Source organism: Cynocephalus volans, chromosome 10, assembly GCF_027409185.1.
Source record: "Cynocephalus volans isolate mCynVol1 chromosome 10, mCynVol1.pri, whole genome shotgun sequence".
NCBI lineage: Eukaryota > Metazoa > Chordata > Mammalia > Dermoptera > Cynocephalidae > Cynocephalus > Cynocephalus volans.
In genome coordinates this window covers 55,860,575-55,881,266 of record NC_084469.1, presented here as the reverse complement: position 1 = coordinate 55,881,266, position 20,692 = coordinate 55,860,575, and the positions used below count along the sequence as shown (strand labels likewise).

Below are 20,692 nucleotides of genomic sequence, written 5' to 3'. Positions count from 1 at the left end.
AGTTGTTGGGAGCATAGGCACTAGAGCGCCAGCGACATCTTCTGCCTGCTCTGAATGAGGGCATCTCCCTCTCGGAGCTTCAGTTGCCACATCTGTGAGTATTTACCTCACAGGGTTAGGGAAGAAACACCAACAATTGTGCATGTGGGCCGCTCAGCACAGGGCCTGGCGCAATGCCACAGAGGTGTGTGGGCTGCTGTCACTGTTTCCTTGTCTGTCAATGATGACCCTTATCTGTCTCTGCTTTCATGAGTCTCTAATGAGATAAAATCTGAAAAAGTAGCGAATAAAGTACCATGCAAGCGAATTCTTATTTTTTGACTCAGAATAGTGTAGCAGTTAAGAACATGGATTCTGAACTCAGGCTGCCTGGGTTTGAATCCCAGTTCTGCTGTGTGACCTTGGACAATTCATTTAATCTCTCTGTGCCCCACTTGCCTCATTTGTAAAATGGAATAACAAAGGCACCTCTTTCATAGCGTTGCTGTGAAAACTAAATGAGTTAATATGTAAAGCTCTGAGTGCAGAGCCCAACACAGGTAACCATCATCAAATGTTAGCAGCTATTACTAGTACAGGTTGAGCATCCCTAATCCGAAAATCCAAAATGCTCCAAACATGATGCCACAAGTGGAAAATTCCACACCTGACCTCATGTAATGGGTCGCAGGCAAAAGGTAAGCACACAGCTCACAGTTTATGTGTGAATAAGTGTTAAGAAAATGACTGCTTATCAGTGGAACATAAATTCAGAGTCAGGAATGATGGTGATGCCAAACAACCACAGACTGTCCACACGGGTGACTAAGATAGTGACACCTTTGCTTCCTTTATTTTCTGATGGTTCAATGTACCCAAACTTTGTTTCATGCACAAAAATTATTAAAAATATTGCATAAAATTACCTTCGGGCTATGTGTATATAAGGTACATATGAAACAAATGAATTTCGAGTTTAGACTTGGGTACTACCACCAGAATATCTCATTATGTATACATAAATATTCCAAAATCTGAAAAAATCCAAAATCCAAAACACTTCTGGTTCCAAGCATTTCGGATAAGGGACACTCAACCTGTACTACTATTATATGGATTTCCAGTGCGCCACTCCCTAGATGTGTGACCTTGGGCAAGTTACTTAACTCTTTTGGGCCAATAGTAGTACCTACCTCATAGGGTTATTATGAGAATTAAATAAGCTAATAAGTGTCAAGTACTTGAAACAAGGTCTGCTTTACAAGAAGGGCCCAGTTAATGTTAGCAATCATCATCTTTTCTGACTAGGGGGGTCTCTTGTGTAACTGAGCTTCTACACTTCTATTGAACTCTCATACTGCCACTGAACTTCCCTGAATGCTTATTTGGCACCATCCCTCTCCGCTAGGCTCCCTCCACCTCCATGAAGCCATGAGCTCCAGGAGGTGCACGGTACAGCTCCCACCCCTACATGCCCAATGTCCAGATGAGTATATAGCTACCTGTTAATTGCCAGGTTGTGTTGCCCAATGGTGTGAAGTTCCTCCAACCTCTCTCCTGGTCCAGGACACTGATACCTCATGCAGGGGCTCCCTGAGAACACTCCACCACCCAGGAGTCTCCAGTCAAGCAGAGCAGCTCTGCCTGCTGGCACAGAGTTTCCTCAGGAGGGCTTTCCTTAGGTCAGGACACAACCCAGTCTGATGATCAGAAATGAAAAGGCAGTGTCTGCTCTGACCATGGGATGGGGAAGCTCGGAGTGGGTTCCTTTGGCCAAAGAAGAACTCGTTTGTAACAATGGAGGCCTGTCCCTGGCAGCAGTGAACAACGGCTGGCAGGCAATGCCCAAAGAGCTGCCTCAGGTAACCCTGGCAGCCAAGGGACCACAGTATCAGGGATGGTGCTTATCACTAAACAATGCCTTTTGACAGGCCATTTAAACATTCTGTTTTTCTCATCTACAAAGTGGGGATTGAGTTCCCTGTTTGATCCATTGCCTGCCTTCCTCCTGTTCTGCTCTGAAACTACAATTCCCAGGATTCCTGGTTAGGTTCAGCCAACACGGGGCAGTGGCTCCACTTACAGAAGCCTGGAAGATGGAGGCAGCGAGAAGCGGGACTGGTTCCCGCTCTCACCCTTGACCTTGGACAGCATCTCAGGAAAGGGAATGCCTCCCCATACCCTACTTCCCTGGGCTCTGCCACCCCCTCCAGTGTCCTTTCAGTACTGGTTGCTCATCTAGGAACTGCCTCTCTGCCCCTTTTTGGTTTCTCTGTTCCTCCATCACTTATTTAACCAAATTCTGTGTTGAATTTGCTCTGCCTAAAATACCTAGAGTGGGTTCTGTTTTCCTGACAGATACACCTGCCTTGTCTGTGTTTTAGCGGCACTGGAGAATCAAGGGAGAAGATGCACCATGGAAAGTGAAAAGTGCCACAGGATTATTTTATGGAAACGTCCTCCTCTCTTCCATAACATATAGGCTTATTGTGGGTGTAGAGCTTAAAGCTCCCCAAAGCAAATGATATAATGTTTGAGATTTGCTTCAAAATGGTCCAAAGGCAGGAGGCTGGATGAAACAAGATTGTCCATGTGTTTGTTGATAACTGCGGAATCTGGTGATAAGTATGGACATGCCGGCAATGTACACCCTTTCTACTTTTGTAAATGTCCTGAAATTTTCCATTATTACAACAAATCAAAACCAACAGGTAAAAGAAAACTATTCTGTTGGTGGTGGGGGTTTGGTATACCAGGTTCTACTGCAGAACCTTCTTTGAGGGCAATCTGTCAGTAAATTAAATTAAAACTATACTTGTACATGGACCCAGTGACTCCAACACGACTAGAAGCACTGGCCCAAGAACCCAGAGATGCCTGGACAAGCTCCCCACTACAGCACTACTTGAGATAGAAGAGAATGTGTTAACTGGAGAGTTCTTCATTAAAGAACGAGTTAAAATTTTTTTGATACATCCATAGACTGCAACCCTTGGCAGCCATTAAAAATAAAGAAGGCACATATAACGTGCTAACATGGGAAAATGCCCAAGTGATACTAAGTAACAAATGCTATCTGTGAAGAAAAAGTATGTATCACATTACATTTTTTAAAACGTACATGACATCCCGAGGGGAAAGGTCTGGTAAATAGTAGTAATATCCACAAACATGAATATAGCATTTACCATGTGCCAGGCTCTGTTCTAAGTACTTTACATATAAGTTATATATTACATGTTCATAAAACCCTAAAAGGTAGATATAGTTACTGGCTCCATTTTACAGATGAGGAAACTGAGTCATGGAGTGGCAAAGTCATTTGCTTGAGATAATACAGCCAGTTAAGTGCTGGGACTGTCTGGTTCTAAACTCCCTTAACAACATGATTAACACACAGCAAACTTTACGATGGTTATTTTACCTCTGGAAAATGGGATTGGGGGTGGGGTACAGGGGAAAGAGGAGCAAAATTTTCAGTTTTTACTTCATTCTCTTTCATAATGTTTAACTTTTTAAAAAATTCATACATCACACTTTTAAAAATTAAAACCACATACATGGAAATGTATACCACCCCATTCAAATGTGGGAGAAAGGAGTATACTCAAGCCTGATCTTTTTTTTTTTTTTAATTACAACTTTGACTATATTCCCTTCATGCTTTTAAGGAATGACTAGAGAGAAGCCAGAAATGCCTCAACAGGGAGACATTTTGATGTGAATTAAAAGAGAGGATAAAATATTTGAATTTTTAGTACCTTAAAAACACCCATTAATTATGATACTGATAATAACTACTAGTAGTTTCATATCACATATGTGCTAGGCACTGTCTTAAGTGCTTTACATATATTATCTCATTAAATGCTCAAAATATCTTATGATATAGGTACTGTTATCATTCCCATTCTACATTTAAGGCAACTCTGAGGCTCAGAGAGGTTCTAATAAACTTGCTGAGTTAAAGGGCAGTGCCAGCATTTGAACCCAGGTCACCCAGCTCTAGAATTTGCCCTTCATGACTGTGCCTTCCTGCCTTGCTGCGTCTCCAACTGGGCCACTCTTGGAAAGGGCAACCTGAATTAGGCTAAGAGGGGCATGAAGAAGCACTTGGCCAACCTGGTCATCAGAGTATTAAAATCCTCGAGACCCCACTATACACACATTGGTTTGGCACAAATTAGGAAGCAGGGTAACAGCAAGTGGTGAGAAGCCAGTGGGGAAGCTGGACCCTTCTATGCTCTGCTAGAGAACAGGCCAGAGCAGCCTCACAGAGAGCAGCCTGGCCATCCCTGGGGAAAGAGAGAATGTCTGTCTTCTTATACAATGTGATCCCTGGGTACAAAGCCCACGAGTTCATAAGGACACAGGTAGATGGATGCTCACTGCAGCACTGTGGGGCTGGGGGCAACTTGAGTGCCTGACATAAGGGAACTAGGAATGTGAGGCATGGCAGATGTACATTATATCCGACTGTTGGGTCATAAGATGCAACATACCGGATGCACACAGAGCAACGTGGCTAGATCTCAACACATGCTATTTGGCAAACTAGAAGAAACAGAATGAGATATAGAACCCAAAACCATTTCTGGAAGCTGACTCTTTACTTAAACCTCAACATATATTTTGCAAGGATATTTACATAGCTACAGACACACCACAAACACTGCTGAGTGGGGGAAGGAAAGGAAGGAGAGAGGCGAAGGAAAAAAATAACAGAAACCTACCCAGTGACAAGGGAGGAGACACACATTTTTTCCACCATCAGACAAGCAGCCTTTGGCAGAGTCTACTTGCCCCTCTTTTTGTGGGGTTAAGAGAGGGTGGATGAGGCAGGAGGTAGAAACTGGATGCAAGTCACTATACCTCTTGAAAAGAAAACCACACTTCTTCATTCTCAAATGCCACCAAATCTGTTGGGCCTGACACAAGTTAACTTAGTGAGCCTTGGTCAGGAACTGAGCTTGGAGGCCCTCTCCACTGGCGGTGGGCATTTGGTTGTCTCCTCAATTCCCACCTCCACCTTTCTCAGCTCGTGGAAGATGGATCCCAATTGGTCAAAGGCAATCAGGGTGTGGCATTCCTCTGGTGATCTGACTGGCCTGAGGGGCACATGATCTAAGCTGGACCCCTTGTACACTGAAGGGAAGTATAACCCATGGGGGGGTGCTTTTTCTTTTTTCCCTCTCTTTCCTGATGCCTGTGGACAAGAAAGCAAGTGGCCCTGATTGTCACTGGAAGCTGTTTTGGGACCAGGAGGAATATATACAGGGCTTAAGAGGAAGCTAATGCTGAGAACCTGACAGACTTGTTGGGCTGATCCTACCCCACGTGATGCCCACTCACCTCTGTACTTCCAGAACATAATAAATGTCTTTGCTGTTTAGCCAGATGGTGCCAGAGTTTTTGTTACTTGCAAAAAAAAAGCACCCTAAGATCCACAAACTAGCCAGACAGTTTTTGATAAACAAGGGAAAGTCTCTGCAAGAGGAAAATGGAACATCAGAGGCATGGACAGGCAGGGCCAATTAATCCCAATGTAGCACTGAAGTTGCATGTCCCTGCAAATCCAGGACACACGTGATGCCATAGAAACAGTCAATTGCATCATCCAGGGGCCGGCCCGTGGCTCACTTGGGAGAGTGTGGTGCTGATAACACTAAAGCCGTGGGTTCGGATGCCTATATAGGGATGGCCGGTTAGCTCACTTGGGTGAGCGTGGTGCTGACAACACCAAGTCAAGGGTTAAGATCCCCTTACTGGTCATCTTTAAAAAAAAAAAAAAAAAAAAATGCACCGTCCCCTGTACATGAAGGCTTAGGAAGCCCTCCACAGTGGGTTACTTGTCTCCCTCTTTCTTTATAAGCAGCTGAGCTGCAGCCAGTTTCCTATATTCTGTTTTGCCTGATGACAGCAGGGGGTTAATCTCCAGCTGACTGGAGCTGAGGATCAGAGACAGAAACAGAAAGCCCAGCCTGGCTCTCCTGCAGCTGCTCTGTTTCTGAATCAAAGGTCAGACTTCTGGATCTGGGCTACTGCTGGGAGCTCTGAAATGGCACGTGGCCCGAGCACTTCAGTGAGCAGACCTCAGTGGCTGCAATGTACCATCACTCGGCCAGAATAAAGTGAAAGGCACAAGTGAGACAAGGGGGGAGCACAGGGATGTGCACCCTGGAGTCAGCCTGCCCTGGGTTCAATCACTGCTCTGCCCAGAGAGAGCCTTGTGACCCCGGACGAGTGATTTTACTTGGATCACCTCATCTCTGAAGTAACAGAAGTGCCTATCTTACAGAACTGTTGAATTAGCACATGTCAAGTGTGCACAGTAAAAGTTCAATAAATGAGAGCTAATTTATTATCATTATTATTTGATTTGATGGTGTATATCTTTTGAATTATTAAAGTATAATTACATACAATAAAATGTACCTATTTTGATGAATTTTGACACATCTATGACTGTGTAACCCATGCCCAAATAAGAGAAGGAGGCTGGGTGATGACACACACTGACTGAGTGCCTGTTCCTTCCCCCAAACTGCTCTTCTTCTGAGTCTCTGATCTCAGGGAAGGGTCCCACAGGCACACCTGCGTTGGTGGCCTGTGGTGACCTAGGACTGACTATGAAGTTATTCCTTTCTACATGACTGATGCGGCTGGAGCCAGGGCACATTCCCTGTGTCCAAAGCCCCTTTCCCACCATCCAAAACGTACAGCCAAACACAGGCAGAGGACTTGCAAGTCAGGGTCCCAGGAGATATCCCTGATCCTCTCCTTTGGAGGCTGGTCTATGGTGCCCCAAAAGGTTCTCCAGTGGCTGATTTTTCTCCACATTCAGGTCCCTTTGCTGCAGCACTCTCTCACCTGCTTCTCTGACCCCAGTCTCTCAGTGTAGCAGCCAGAGCCATCACTGAAAATGCTAAATCTGGCTAGGTCCCGCCCCTGCCTGAAACCCTTCTGAGGTAGACCTCAGAGTCAAGGCCTTCAAGGCCCTGTATCTGCCCTGCACAAATCCTCACCTCTCCTCCCCTTCTCCCCTTTTCTCTCTCCTCCAGTCTCACTGGCAACTTTTTTCAACTGAAATTTTTATTGAGATAACTGTAGATTCACATGGAGTTGTATAACACAATACAGAGACAGACCATTTACTCAGTTTGGTAAGCGGTAACATTTTGTAAAATTACAGTATAATATCATAATTAGGATATTGACATTGGTACAATCTACTGATTTTATTTAGATATTCCGTATCCATGTGAGTGTGTATTCAGTTCCATGCAATTTCATCACATGTGTAGTACTCCATGGTATGGATGCACCGCAGTTTGTTTAACAATTCATCTGCTGAAGGATATCTTGGCTGTTTCCCGTTTGGGGCTACAAATAAAGCTGCTATGAGCAATTGTGTACAGGTATATAAGTCTTATTTCTCTGGGATAAATGCCTGTGTGCAATGGCTGGGTCGTATGATAGTTACATAGTTAGTTTTTAAGAAACTGCCAATCTGTTTTCCAGAGTGGCTGTACCATTGTACAGTGGTGTCTGAGAGATCCAGTTTCCCTACAACAGTAACAACTTTGGTTCATTCGGCCAGTAAATATTTGTTCAGCAGCTCCTGTGTGCCAGGTACTGCTCCAGATGCTGAGGATACAGCAATGGACAAGAGTCATAATTCACATTATCAAATAGGAGCTTACATGCTAAAAGGTGTAAACAGGCAGTATACAAGTCAACAAATCGATTGTGATAAGAGCTGTGAAGAAAATAAACAGGGTAATGAGATAAGCGGGAGGAAAGAGACACGGCGGGGGGGGGGGGGGGGGGGGGGAGGAGGAGAGGAGGAAGGAGGGAGGGAGGGAGGGAGGGAGGAAGGGAGGGAGGAATGGTCTGGCAGGAGACACAGTGGAGTGATTATAAAGCCAGACAGCCTGGTTTGAATCCCAACTCCTACCTGTGTGGCTCAGGCAAGTGACCTGACTTATCTGTGCCTTAGTTTCCTCATCTGTAAAACTGAAGAGTGCCTACCTCTTAGGGTTGTTGGGAGGATTAAGTAAGTCAAAACTGTAACAAACTTAGCAGCAAGAACCAGGCCTAGGTAGGCCATCTGTCTAAGGGTCTCTTAGAGCTTCCCAACCACCTTGGCGGTGCTGCAAAGAAGCCACAGTTATAACCTACATGGGTTTCCCGAGACACATGCACCCAAATGCTCTGAAGGGAAGCCGCCTCCCCGCACAGTCAGAGCCCACCTTGCTCCAAGAGTGGGCAGCCATGGTACATTAGAAGAAGAGACAGCAAGGCCCTCTAATTACCCAGAAACTGGCACAGGCCCCTTAGGCAGAGATGCCAGGATGCAGGATCAGAGGAGCTACTCAGGGCACCTGGGCCTCCCTGTGCCCTGGGAATCTGACACCATTTCCAGGCTGGAGGGGTGTTGGTGGACTCATGTGGGCTCTTGCTGAGCAGCTGGGGCACAGAGTCTCCCCAGTTCTTGGCCCACAAAAGAGTCATTTCCTGTGTGGTGCTCAGGAGACAAAGGTAATCTGGAAACTCCCCTGCCCAGCCTGCCCCACCTCTCTCTGGGGCTTGGCCCAGAAAACGGAACCAAGAGGAGCATATTGGTTGGCATCTTACAAAGAAATAGGAACACGGGAGGGCGGGGGAGACTGTTGGCAGCTCCGGGCCGGGGAGGAAATGAGGCCATCTTTGCAGGGAGCAGACTGGGGTCCCTCCTCTGAGAGGAAGGGATCATGAATCACTGAGGCCTGGAGCCTTTCTGAGGAAGCTGCAGGGCTGCTGTGACCTGTTTTGTGGGCCTCCCGGTAGCCTGGGATGGATAAGCAAGCTGTTCCTTTCCTAAGATTGATGAGTTTAGAACCGGGGCACCTTCTCTTTACAGACAACTCCTTTCAACCCTGCCTACTGGTGGCCAGATGACAACACAAAGCTTCAAGGTGCCACATGGTGGGGGAGGGCTACAGTGTCTGACCCTGACCTTGGCTTGTAGCATTTGGTACAAACTGTTCTGGGGGAGGAAGAGAGTGAGGACACGAAGCCTTGAAAGTGCACACAGGAGTTAAAAAACAAAACAAAATGAAACTATCACTTTTCTCCTTAAAATCTTTCCCTGGTTCCCAGGGGCTGTGAAAAGCAAGTCTAAATCTCTTACTGTGGCTCACCGGGCCCAGTGTAACAAGCCCTGCAGACACTTCCCTGCCCTCAGTCTGCTTCGGTCACACTGGCCTCTGTTCTCCAACACACCCAGCTCCTTCCCATCTTGGGGCATTTGTACAGGCTATTCTCGCCATAACACCCTAGCCTCCTTTTCACTCTTTGAGTCCAGGTTTGTATATCACTTCTTTTAAAAAAAAAAAAATGCCTCCTCAGGCCCTCCTACCCCCATCCCAGCCTGGAAAAAGACCCCACCCCACCACCTACCCGTTATTTTCTCTCAAAGTACTCTCTTTTTTTTCTGGTTTAATTACCATATCTAGTTTATGTAGTTTAAGCATATGGTTATCTGAGTGATTATTTGATATCTGATGGGAGGGCCGTGAAGTCAGAATAATGGTAATGGTAATATGACTTTCAACAACAGCTCACATTTGTTAAACACCGACAGTGTTTTACAGCATTATTTCATTGACTCTTTACAATAGCTCTCTGAGGCCAATACTGTTATCATCCCCATTTTATACACTGGGATGTCATTTCAGTCCTGTCTATGGCACCAGGCACTTAATATATGGTTAGTTTGCTGAGCACTAAAGAAAAAGCAACAAACAACACAGCTCAGATCTGCTGGGGAGGTGGCCACAAAGCCCTGTCTCTCTTGAACCTGCTCCTGTCAGCCTTTTGTTCCTCATACCACTGGACCCAGCAGTCATTTCTGGGCCCTCATCTCCCTCCTTCCTCACCTGGCCTCAGGGGTCTGTGCTCCCCTGGTCTCCTCCTTCCTTGCTGGCATACCCTTCCCAGGCTCCTTTGCTGGTTTCTTGCTTTGCTGATCCTCTGGACAGCTTTTCTGCTCTCTATCCACACCCTCCCCTGGTGATCTCCCCTGGGCCCTTGGCTTTCAATACCACGTCTCTGCTGAGGACCCCAACATTTTTCTCCTGCCTAGACCTCTCCCATCAATTCCATATTTGTATATCCAACTGCCTCCCTGCCATCTCTTGAAGCTATCTAATGCTAAACAGACCCAATGCTGCAGTCTCGATCCTTCACACTGCCTTCTGCTGCTCCTTGCAAATCCCCACACTGGTGTTCCTCATCCTAACGCATCACCATTTACCTGGCCTTCAGGCCAAAACCTCAGAGTTATCCTAGGTCCCTCTCTTTCTCTCACCTCCATATCCAGGCCATAAATACTGTCTGCTCCATCTTCAAGATGTAACTGGGATCTGCCCCTCCCTCTCCTAGCCACTGTCTCCTGGTGGGACCATGGACCATAGCAGGAGCTTCCACCCAGATATCCTGGCTCCCATTCCTGCTCCCACACACAGCCAGAGGGACTCTATTAACATATGGGTGAGATCACATCCCTCCTCTGCTCAGAACCCTCCCACCATCCATTTAGAGAAAATGTTCCAGTCCCTACGAGGCCTCACATGGAACTCTCTGACCTCCTCTCTTCCTGTGTTGTCTTTATTTTAGCCATTGAGAAGGGTGTGTGATGGTATCTCACTGTGATTATCATTTGCATTTCCATGATGATTAAGGATGGTAAGGTATGCATTTTAAATAAAATAATAATAGTAATAACAACAATAAATGGTTAACATTGACTGGGCGTTTACTACATGCCCGGTGCTAAGCTAGCTGTTGTATATATACAGCTGCACAGTCCCATACCAAAACTCTTAGAACAGATGTCTTTTGGAATTCTGCAAAATTTGGATTTTAGAAATCCAAGCAACCCCCAGCAGGGTCTGGGGGAACATTGGTAATCCATCACACGGATATTTCTGCAGTGATAACAATTCATCAGCTTGAATCAAATCCCACCTGGGATTGTGGATCTATATTACATCCCTGAATGCCAGCAACCTCTTTATGATGTAGGTAGCATTATCTCCTCTATTTAACAGATGGAGAAGCTGAGGCATAGGAAGGTCAGGTGCTTTGGCCATAGTCATACAGGCAGAAGTGGAATGGATTAAGATTACAAAGCATTCCAAAGGCCATCTTTACTACTTTCCTCTATGTTGGTTCTTAGGGCAACTGACATGAAATAAATCAATGCTGAATTAATGAATGAGATTAAACTGGTGAAGAAAGAGAATTTAGGCTCTCCAACTAGTTACAGCCAAGGGCAGGAAGGTCCAACACCACTCAGCTAGCTATTTGTGAGTGGTTAACCTAATTTATTTTGGATACAAGATCTATCCAAATATAAAGTGAGATTTTCATAAAAACTCATTCTCAGAAATAATAGTTGTCTTTCAGAGTCTTTCATATTATTTTCAACAAAGTACTCTTTTGGAAAGACACATTAGCATCTAAAAACTTAACTGATACAATTTTCGGCAACAATAAAAAAGGAGGCATTTATCATAACAGACTTAGTAACTATTCCCAAAGCCTTGACGCCACAATTCCAAGTGTTACAAGTCACCGTAAACAGGCCCTCTAAAGATTCCTTTAAAAAGCAAGATTAGGACAAATAATTGTAAGCAACATTCAAACAGTTCAAACAAAATACTTGAGGTGAAAGTCTTACTACACAGTGGGGTATTTAAACCAGAATTTTGAAAATTTAAAAAAGGGCATGTAAGGCAATACCGAAAACTCTTGCAGCAAAGTGCCACTGTGGGGGATAAGCTTATATGGAGAAATTTAATTTTTCTAAGTCGTCATTTATTATTCATATTGCAATGATTAGTATGATTGACTCAAAAACAAATGCTGATGTAACCACTTTTATATATTCACATTTATTCAGTCATTTATCCATTTTCAGTAACTGTCCTTAAAAAATATCAAAGTTTGTTTTTTTAAAACCTAACAGTAAGTTAATGGCTACCCTGCAGAGATCACCAATATACCACTAAAAGAAGAATTTTTGTGTGTGTGTGTGTGTGTGTGTGTGACCGGTAAGGGGATCGCAACCCTTGGTGTGGTGTCGCCCACACTGCGCTCAGCCAGTGAGCGCACCGGCCATCCCTATATAGGATCCGAACCCGCGGCCTCGACGCTCCCAACACCGCTGTGCTCCCAGCGCCGCACTCGGCCGAGTGAGCCACGGGGTCAGCCCAAAAGAAGAATTTTTAAAAACTGTCTAATGGTACACAAGTGGGGTGGGCTCTGAGGGCTGGGGTAGTTTCCAGTGACAACATAATACACAAATTCAAGAAGTGCCACATACAAACACTTAGATGAATGTGGAAACAAAGTAATCTAGAAGTATGTGTAGGTGGCTTAAAAAGTGACTCTAGTGATGATAGGATGTCTGTGAAGAGTGGGAATAACATTCTTTTACGATCTGTTACAGAGTACAAGCAACGTTTTGAATTCAACATTTTTCATGTCAGGATTCGAAATGTGTCACAAAATTAATAAATTAAAACATACAAATAGATAGCTGATTAGGTTTTATATATCCTTAATATTTCAAGTTGGCCCCAAACTTTTTTTTTAATCTTCTCTTTGGAAAAATGGAGAATCACCTTGTTTGGGCATATATGGTATATTTTTTGTACAAGTATTAAAAAAAATCTGGAAGACACACACCAGTTTGCAAAAGTAATTATCTCGGGAGGTTCCGGGTTCTTTGATTTCCTTTTTTTAAACAACAAGCAAACATTACTTTGATAATCAGAAATGCAAACAAACAATACAGCTTTATAATGTGAAGTTCACCCAAGGACATGATAAAGTAGTAGTTTTCACCCTTGGCCACACACTGGAGTCATCTGTGGAACTTTTAAAAAACATCTCATGCCTGGTAATTCTAACTGAACTGTTCAATTCTAACTGAATTGTTCTGGGGTGGGGCCCAGGCTTTGGGATTTCTTAAAGCTCTCTATGTGATTCTGGGTAGCGAGGATGAAAATCATTATTAAAGCAACATTTTCCAAATTGTTTTGCAGAACATGTTACTAGGTGTCTTTTAGGAAATGAAAGGGATCTACAGTCAAAGAAGCAGTTTCCTTTCCTGCGGAATTTCTCAGAGCCTATTATAAGCCAATGTGTACCGTGACTTTTACAAGAGGAAGACACAGGACAAGGTGGACATTTATGTGTGTGTGTGTGTGTGCATGTGTGAACACACGGCATTCCTTCTTTGGAGCAGCCATTCTGTTCACAAGCCCTGTCAACTCTACCTCCAAACTGCACCTAGAAGCTGCCCCCTCCTCGCCCTCCACTCTCCCCACCCTGGTCCTATCCCACATTGTCTCCTGCCTGGACTATGGCTACAGCTTTCTCCCTGCTCTCGTGCTGGCTCCTGTAATTCACTGTCCACTAAGGCAGGCTAGCAGAAGATTGTGGGGCACTCAGAGTTTGAAAAAGCTTCTGCTCCACCGCTGAGACTGTCATAGCACTCCTAACCGCCACCCTATGATCGTGGAAGGGACCTGCCTTAAGGTGAAGGCAACATCATGGACAGCAGAGCTGTGGGCAGAACGAATCTGGGTCCTTGATGCCAGCGTTGAGCTTCTATGTCACCAGCCCAGAAGGTATTGGACTTGGGGAGCCCATACATTTCCTGACTGTTTAAGCCTTTATGAGTTGGGGTTTCTGTTACTTGTAGCCAAAAGCATCCAAACTGTATGCTCTCTGTTCTATTACCCTACTTATTAGTCAGCAGTTTTTTCCACAGGGTAAAATGATCTCATTTAAAAATTTTTCCTGTTTGTTGTCTGTCTCCCCCTTCTAGAGTGCCAGTTCCATGAGAGCAGGGATATTTGTATGTCTTGTTCACTGCTGCATCCGTAAATATGTGAAACACTGCCTGCCAAAGAATAAGAACTCAGCATTTGGTGAAAAAAAATGACTGAGTGTATTTAATTCTTTCAATAGCTCCAAAAGGCAGGTGTTTCAAATACCAAACTTCTCCCTATGGCCAACCAGACTCTGCATGGTCTGCCCCCACCTACCTCTCCTGCCCTCATGGCCTTCTAGCTCCTTCGCAGAGTCAAGCTCCTTCCCACGTCCAGAACTCCACTGATGCTGTTCTCTCTGCCACGAACCCTCTCCCATTCCTCACCTCTACTCAGTTAAAGTCTACTCATCCTTCAAGCCTCCTCCCAAATGTCAGCCCTTACGACAGACATTTCCTGACTTCTTCAAACATGTCAGGACGCCCTCAGATATGCTCTGGGCTCCTCCGTCAGGGCACTTAGTGTAGATGTAATTACATGGCTGTTGCTGTAATAACTTACTTAGATTCTGTTTCCTCCACTGAACTAGGAGCTCCATGAAGGCAGGGAATCCTTTGTATTTCCAGAGCCCTGAGAAGGCCTGGTACACAGTAGGTGCTGAATAAATATGACACCTGTGTATTGTGATCACAATATTTACTGTTCACTGAATACCCAGGTGCCCTCCACATTTCCAGCCCCCTTGTAGTCAGGCAGGGCCACACGGGAGTGTATGTGTCGCTTCTGGGCCCTGGCATCTAAGTGCTGCTATGTGACCCTCTAGTTCTCTTCTACTGCCATGGTGCCCCAGAGGCTATGTGTTTTGGCTGTGATGCTTCAAGACTGGGGAGCACCCTTAACCTGGGTGCCTGAGGTACAAGATCAAGCCCCCCACCTAACCTGCCATGCATCATGAGTAAGAAATGGGCATTTACTGCAGCAGTGTGAAAAAGAGGCAAAAATGAACCCTGCAACAACCAAAGCCTGTGCACCGCTGCATCCCTGCATCCAGCGTGTACATCCCACTGCCATCACCACTATGCCCAAGAGAAAGGCTGAAGGGGATGCTAAAGGAGATAAAGCCAAAGTGAAGGATGAACCACAGAGAATATCTGCCAGATTGTCTGCTGAACCTGTTCCTCCAAAGCCAGAGCCCAAGCCTTAAAGGTCCCTGCAAAGAAGGGAGAGAACATACCCAAAGGGAAAAGGGGAAAAGTTGATGCTGGCAAAGAGGGGAATAACCCTGCAGAAAACGGAGATGCCAAACAGGCCAGGCAAAGAAAGCCGAATGTGCTAAAGATGTCAAGCGAGGTGTGTGCAGTTTTGATAACTGTGTACTTTCAGTGACTGCACAGTTTGAAATACTACTTTTTATCAAGTTTTATAAAAATGCAGAATTTTGTTTTACTTTTTAAAAAAAACTATGTTGTTAGCAACAGAACACTTTCTTGTTGCTTTTTGCAGAAGGGGCACATGTCACTAATAGAATGTCTCCAAAGCTGGATTGATGTGGGGAAAACACTTTTCCCTTCTACTTTTGAGAGACTTCCTCTTGGCTTCCAGGAGAAGGGATTCCCTGACATTGACACAAATAGCCATTTTGGCACAAATGCCTTGTGACGTGGAAAAACTAACATTTATTTTTATGTCCTCTTCTCCCTCTCTGCCTTCAGGGTAGATCTAACTCCCTTAAGCTCAGAGACCTGTCGGGATCTGACCCTCAAAAACTGACCACCATTACGTCAGGCAATCTGGACTGTCCAGTAATGCCACTGAGATGGCATCCCTCAAAAGAACAGCAATTCCTTTTCTACACTGTGGATCTTCAGATTAATTCTGCCATTTTCATCTCATTTCCTGAAAGTCAGGGTTGGTTTGTGAAAAGTTGTTAAACAACATTCTAAATGTGAAATGTCAACCTTTACTCTATACTTTCCCTGTTCAGAGCATCAAATGGAGACTTCACTGGGTTTTATAGTGGCTTTCTGATTTTGGTAGTCCATTGAAGAAGGGAGTTTGAAAGCTGTTGTATACTGTTAACGATTGTATGCCCATGACCCGCCTGAAATACCATGGCTGTTTATGAAAAGTATCTTTAATAAAGCTGGATACAGTTTGGCTTCGGGGGAAAAAGAAATGGGCATTTGTTGTGTCCAACCTCTAGAATTTCAGGGTTAATTTGTAACTACAGCAGAATCTCACCCATCACTGGCATTCCCATAAATGAAGGCAGCTAGAAGCAGAGATATTGTGATTATAGACTGGGAGGTGCGGAGCAGGGCAAATGGTCTCCAGCTGCCAATATGAACCTTAGTGAAAGGATGGGGGTTGAGGGATGGAACATCTACTCCCCAGGGAATAGGCACTTTCAATTCCTGATGGGGCAGATGAAAGGACCTATAGCCTCAGCTCTCTTCAGACAGGGCCTGCCTCGGCAGCAGCCCGCATCAACCACAGCTCCTTAGGGATTACAGTCAAGTCCAAGTCCCTGGGAACAGGGGAGAAGGCTGCTCAGAAGCCAGTGACACCCTGGAAAACAGTATTGGCTGAAGGAAGCTGAAACAGCACAGCTGCATAAAGGGCCTGGGCTAATTCAGGCTGACAACCTTCTCTTGGAATCACCCACTAGGGCTCTGCCCTCCCAGCTCCATCCCAGAGAATAAATCACACTGTCAGGTCTAATTTGGAACTTGGCTGATGGGCTGAGCAGAGCATCCATGCGTTCTGGCCACAGAGGTCGAGGGCAGCCTATGGTTTTGAGGCCAGTGCTGAAAGGCCCGGGGACTAGATGAGAAAGGGAACTGGGAGGCCAACAGCTGTGGGTTTCTGATACACATCAAAGAAACTGCTGTCTTCTCCCATGAAATTCCTGTCCCAGGCTTTTGCTGTATGAGGCCTGTTCCCAGAACACGGTGCTGCCATATATCCAGGCAGTATGATAGCTCAGGGCTGGGCACAGGGCAATCACTCACATGTTTGGTGAATAAGAAATCACAACAGTAGAAGCTAACGCTTATTATCTTATAGGCTGATTAAGCTGCCTAACCTCTGAATACCATAAGGGCTAATGAATGTAAGCTGTCACAGCTGCCACTGCCGCCGCCACCACCACCATCACCACCACCACCATCTCATTTACTACATAAATGTCTGGCACAAATTCATAATCATATTTTAAGCCTCAAAACAACCAAAGGAGAAAACAGAAGCTCTCAGAGTTAAGCTGCTCACTTGGGTCTATTCAGTAATTCAGATAAGACTATGAACCCAGGTTGGCTGAACTCTAGAACCTGCACTCTTGGCCAGCAGGTTGTAGAGAAAATATAGGAAAATGGTCAGGGCCCCTCAGATGTTTAGAATCTTGCCCAGCATTTGATGTATGTATGCACATGTGCCCAGGTGTTCCATTTAATAGAAGAAGACAACAGATTCAGAAAGGAGAGCTGCAATGAGAGTTTTACTGAAGAAAGAGGAGGTGGAAAAGAAAAGAGAAATTACTCCTTGATGACTCTCTATTCTTCCTCCAAAGCCCAAAATCTGCTTCCAGAAGCCCTCCCTGATCCCCAGACTGGGTTGGGCACCTCCACTGGGTTCCCACAGTCCTCTGGGCTTCCCACCACAGCTCTGACCACTGTGGGCTATCACTGTCTGAGCGCCCACTTCACTCACTGGATCAGGAGCCCCATGTGTGCAGGGCCCACCCAGGGCACAGAGGGGGCATGTATTAAATCTGCATTGAATAGATTAGCAGAACTCCAGAGAAAGGGAAAAGGATGGAAGCCTCATTCTCATTTTTGGGAAGAATAACACAGGAACAGTTTGTTTGGAAAAGGGAGGCCAGAAGTGGTTTTCTCAGCCATTTGCAAGCCCCTGAAGGATTGCCAGGAAGAAGATCCGTGGCTGGTGCTGCTTACCAGGACTGGGAGGTAGTTACAGAGAGGTGGATGTGATTTGCAAGAAAGCAAAATATGCTGCCCTGTTCCTCCCTTGCTGGAAGAATTTAAACTGAGGCCAGATAGCAAGCAGCCTGGGACCCCCCTGGACCTTTTACAAGGCAACAAAGTACAGTGGCTAAAGAGCGAGGGCTCTGGAGACAGGCTGCAAGGTTCCCACCCTGACTCCTCTGCTCAGCAAGCAGCTTCACCACTCTATGCCTGTTTCCTCGTCATTACTATGGGACTATCACAGCAGCGACGTCATAGGGTGGTTGTAAGGACTCAGATAATGCACGTAAAGTACTTATAGCAGGGCTTGGCACACAGTCAGCACCCATTAATGCTAATTATTATTGCTTTTCTTCTCCTGTAGACACTGCTGGTTGGCTAAACCAAATGACATTCTCAATTCCTTTTTCTCTGAACTCCTCCTCATAAAGATTGAAAAGTTAATGAAATTTCCCAACTTCCTTGGAGCTAGGGAAGGTTACATGACATTTCTGGCCAATGAGATGCAAGTGGAATCTTCTGGGGAATTATGGGAAAGCTTAAGTAGTCCAGAACTGAAACACATGTGGCACTGGAATTGATCCTTTCCTCTCTGTCCTGCCTGGAGCTGCAGCATCAACTTTGCAACTGTGAGGGGAAAGGCCAAGAGAACCAAAGAGGCTCCAGCCCTGATACTGATCATCCACTGAACTAACACTGGCAGCCAAGTATCCCCAGGTTTGCTGTTCTTGAAGCTGAAATCATTCCTGGCCGATGCCCCCACTATGACACAAATGGCTTAGGCACATGGTCATGGTAATCATTTGCCAGCCTCAGCTCAGGCCCGCAGTTGGGAACCCCTGATCTAGAGGAAAAACAGTGGAAGGCTGAGACAATACAGTGTTTACCAAACCTCAGTCATTGCATTCCACCTTTCCTTTTCAGCTCCATCTACATCCCATCTGTACGATTATTTACTAAACATTTCCTTTAAATCAACACACTTATAAACTTAAATATATATATATTTAAAAAAGGAATCTATATCACCACTAAGAATGAAAAATTGGAATCTTTTGTTATAAGAAAAAGGTAACAAAAAATAAACACAATGAAAACAAGCAAAATATAGTCGTCCATGTACCACTAGAAATGATCTGAGGTGAGATAATTTGTGTTCAGTGGACTAGCAAAAATTCCTTATTTTTCTCCTCTATTGGAGGAAAAATATCAGAAGATCTGGCAATACTGGGCATTTCCACAGGGCAACAATGGGCTATAGCTGAGCAGGGGCTGCCCCTCAGAGAGGTAATGCATTTTCCTGTTTGCCCTGATTCCTGAAACACTGTTCAGAAGTGAGGTGATTTGTCTGAGACCTCCCAGCTGGCCAGGAGAAGAATTAGGCCAGGCACTGCCTTATTTCTTCCACCTTTCAGGGCTTCCTCAGAGAGGCCTTCTCTGAACCTTTTGTCCCTTGTGACTCCCAGTCCCCTTCCCTGCTGTATTCATTTCTATATACTTCTACAATACTTATCTCCATCTGACTTATCCTATATTCACTTTTTATCTGTTTATTGTTTTATCCTTCAGTAGAATGTCAGGTGCTTCACTGCCAGCACCATGGGGCCCATCTGGGGTCCTGAGGCATGAAGCTGGGAACTGGACCCTCCTCCCACAACCAGGCACACCACCAGTGCCACGGGGCCCACCCGGGGTCCTGAGGCATGAATCCAGGGATCAGACTCTCCTCCCACAACCAGGCACATTGCCATCACCACCACCAACTAGGTAAGGAGCATGCCAAAAACATCACCTCCACGTGGATGGCCCACCACAGCCACCACAATAACCATGGCTGCCGTGAAAGAGGCTAGACACCACAACCACTGTGCAGATGGTCCACCAGCCACTGGAGTGCACTGACACAAGGAGAGTCACCAGCAGAGACCAAAGAAAAGAAGAGGATGTTTCTCTCCACAAAACTCATTCCGGAGTGAAAGAAGAAGCATCTGCTTTACGATAATATTGGGGGACCTGACCATACCTCTCAACATTGGACAGATCATCTAGACAACAAATCAACAGAGTAACCATTACTGTTTCAGAAGGAGAGAAGAAATCTAGGGTAATTGGGTGGAGGGGGAGATGGGGACAGATTGGACAAGGGGCATAAAGAATAAGTACGATTTGTAACAATATATATGCTAGTAATACTGATTTTTTCAACATATGTCAGCATTGAACCCCAAAAATGTGTATAATCAATTATGATTCAATAAAAATTAAAAAAATTTAAAACTGAAATGTAAAAAGTAAAATTAAATAAATTTACAAATACTGCTTGGGAAAAAAAAAAAAAGAATGTCGGGTGCTTTAGGGAAAGGATTTCATCTGTTTTGTTTATTCCTGAATCCCCAGTGCCTGAAACCTAACAGTAGGTGCTCAAATGCATATTTCTTGAGTGAAGGAAAGAAACGAATGAATGAACAAATTAAACCTTATCTCCTTTCCAGTTCCCTAAGGCCCTGGTTACCATGTAGGAAAAATGTCAGTTGTCCTGCAGTTTGAGAGGCAACACTAAGAATTCACTCGGATTTGGGACTTTTTACCACACTAAAAAGGAATGTGTTAGATTAAAACAAAAATCATCTATGAGTCTATATGACATAAATTAATAACAGAATAAAGAAATAAATGAGGGGGAAGGGACAGCTCTTTCTTACAGAAGAATGCCAATTAATAAATGTAGAAGCAATCAGGGACATATAAAAATCATCAGGGAAATACCACAGAAATAATTGTTGCAGGCAAGATCTATCCACCAATGGATGCTCAAATCAGTGGATGGAAGTTTGAGGATATAGCACAGTCTCAGAGTATCTGCCCCAAGATACCTATTAATTACAAAGAGAAAACAGTAACTTT

At 44.9% G+C, this 20,692-nt stretch overlaps 1 protein-coding gene across 4 annotated transcripts in view; it reads right to left on the bottom strand.

The window, feature by feature from the left end:
• Positions 1 to 20,692, bottom strand: part of SIPA1L3 (signal induced proliferation associated 1 like 3) — a 230,366-nt gene that overhangs the window by 120,719 nt on the left and 88,955 nt on the right. The window lies entirely within an intron of this gene.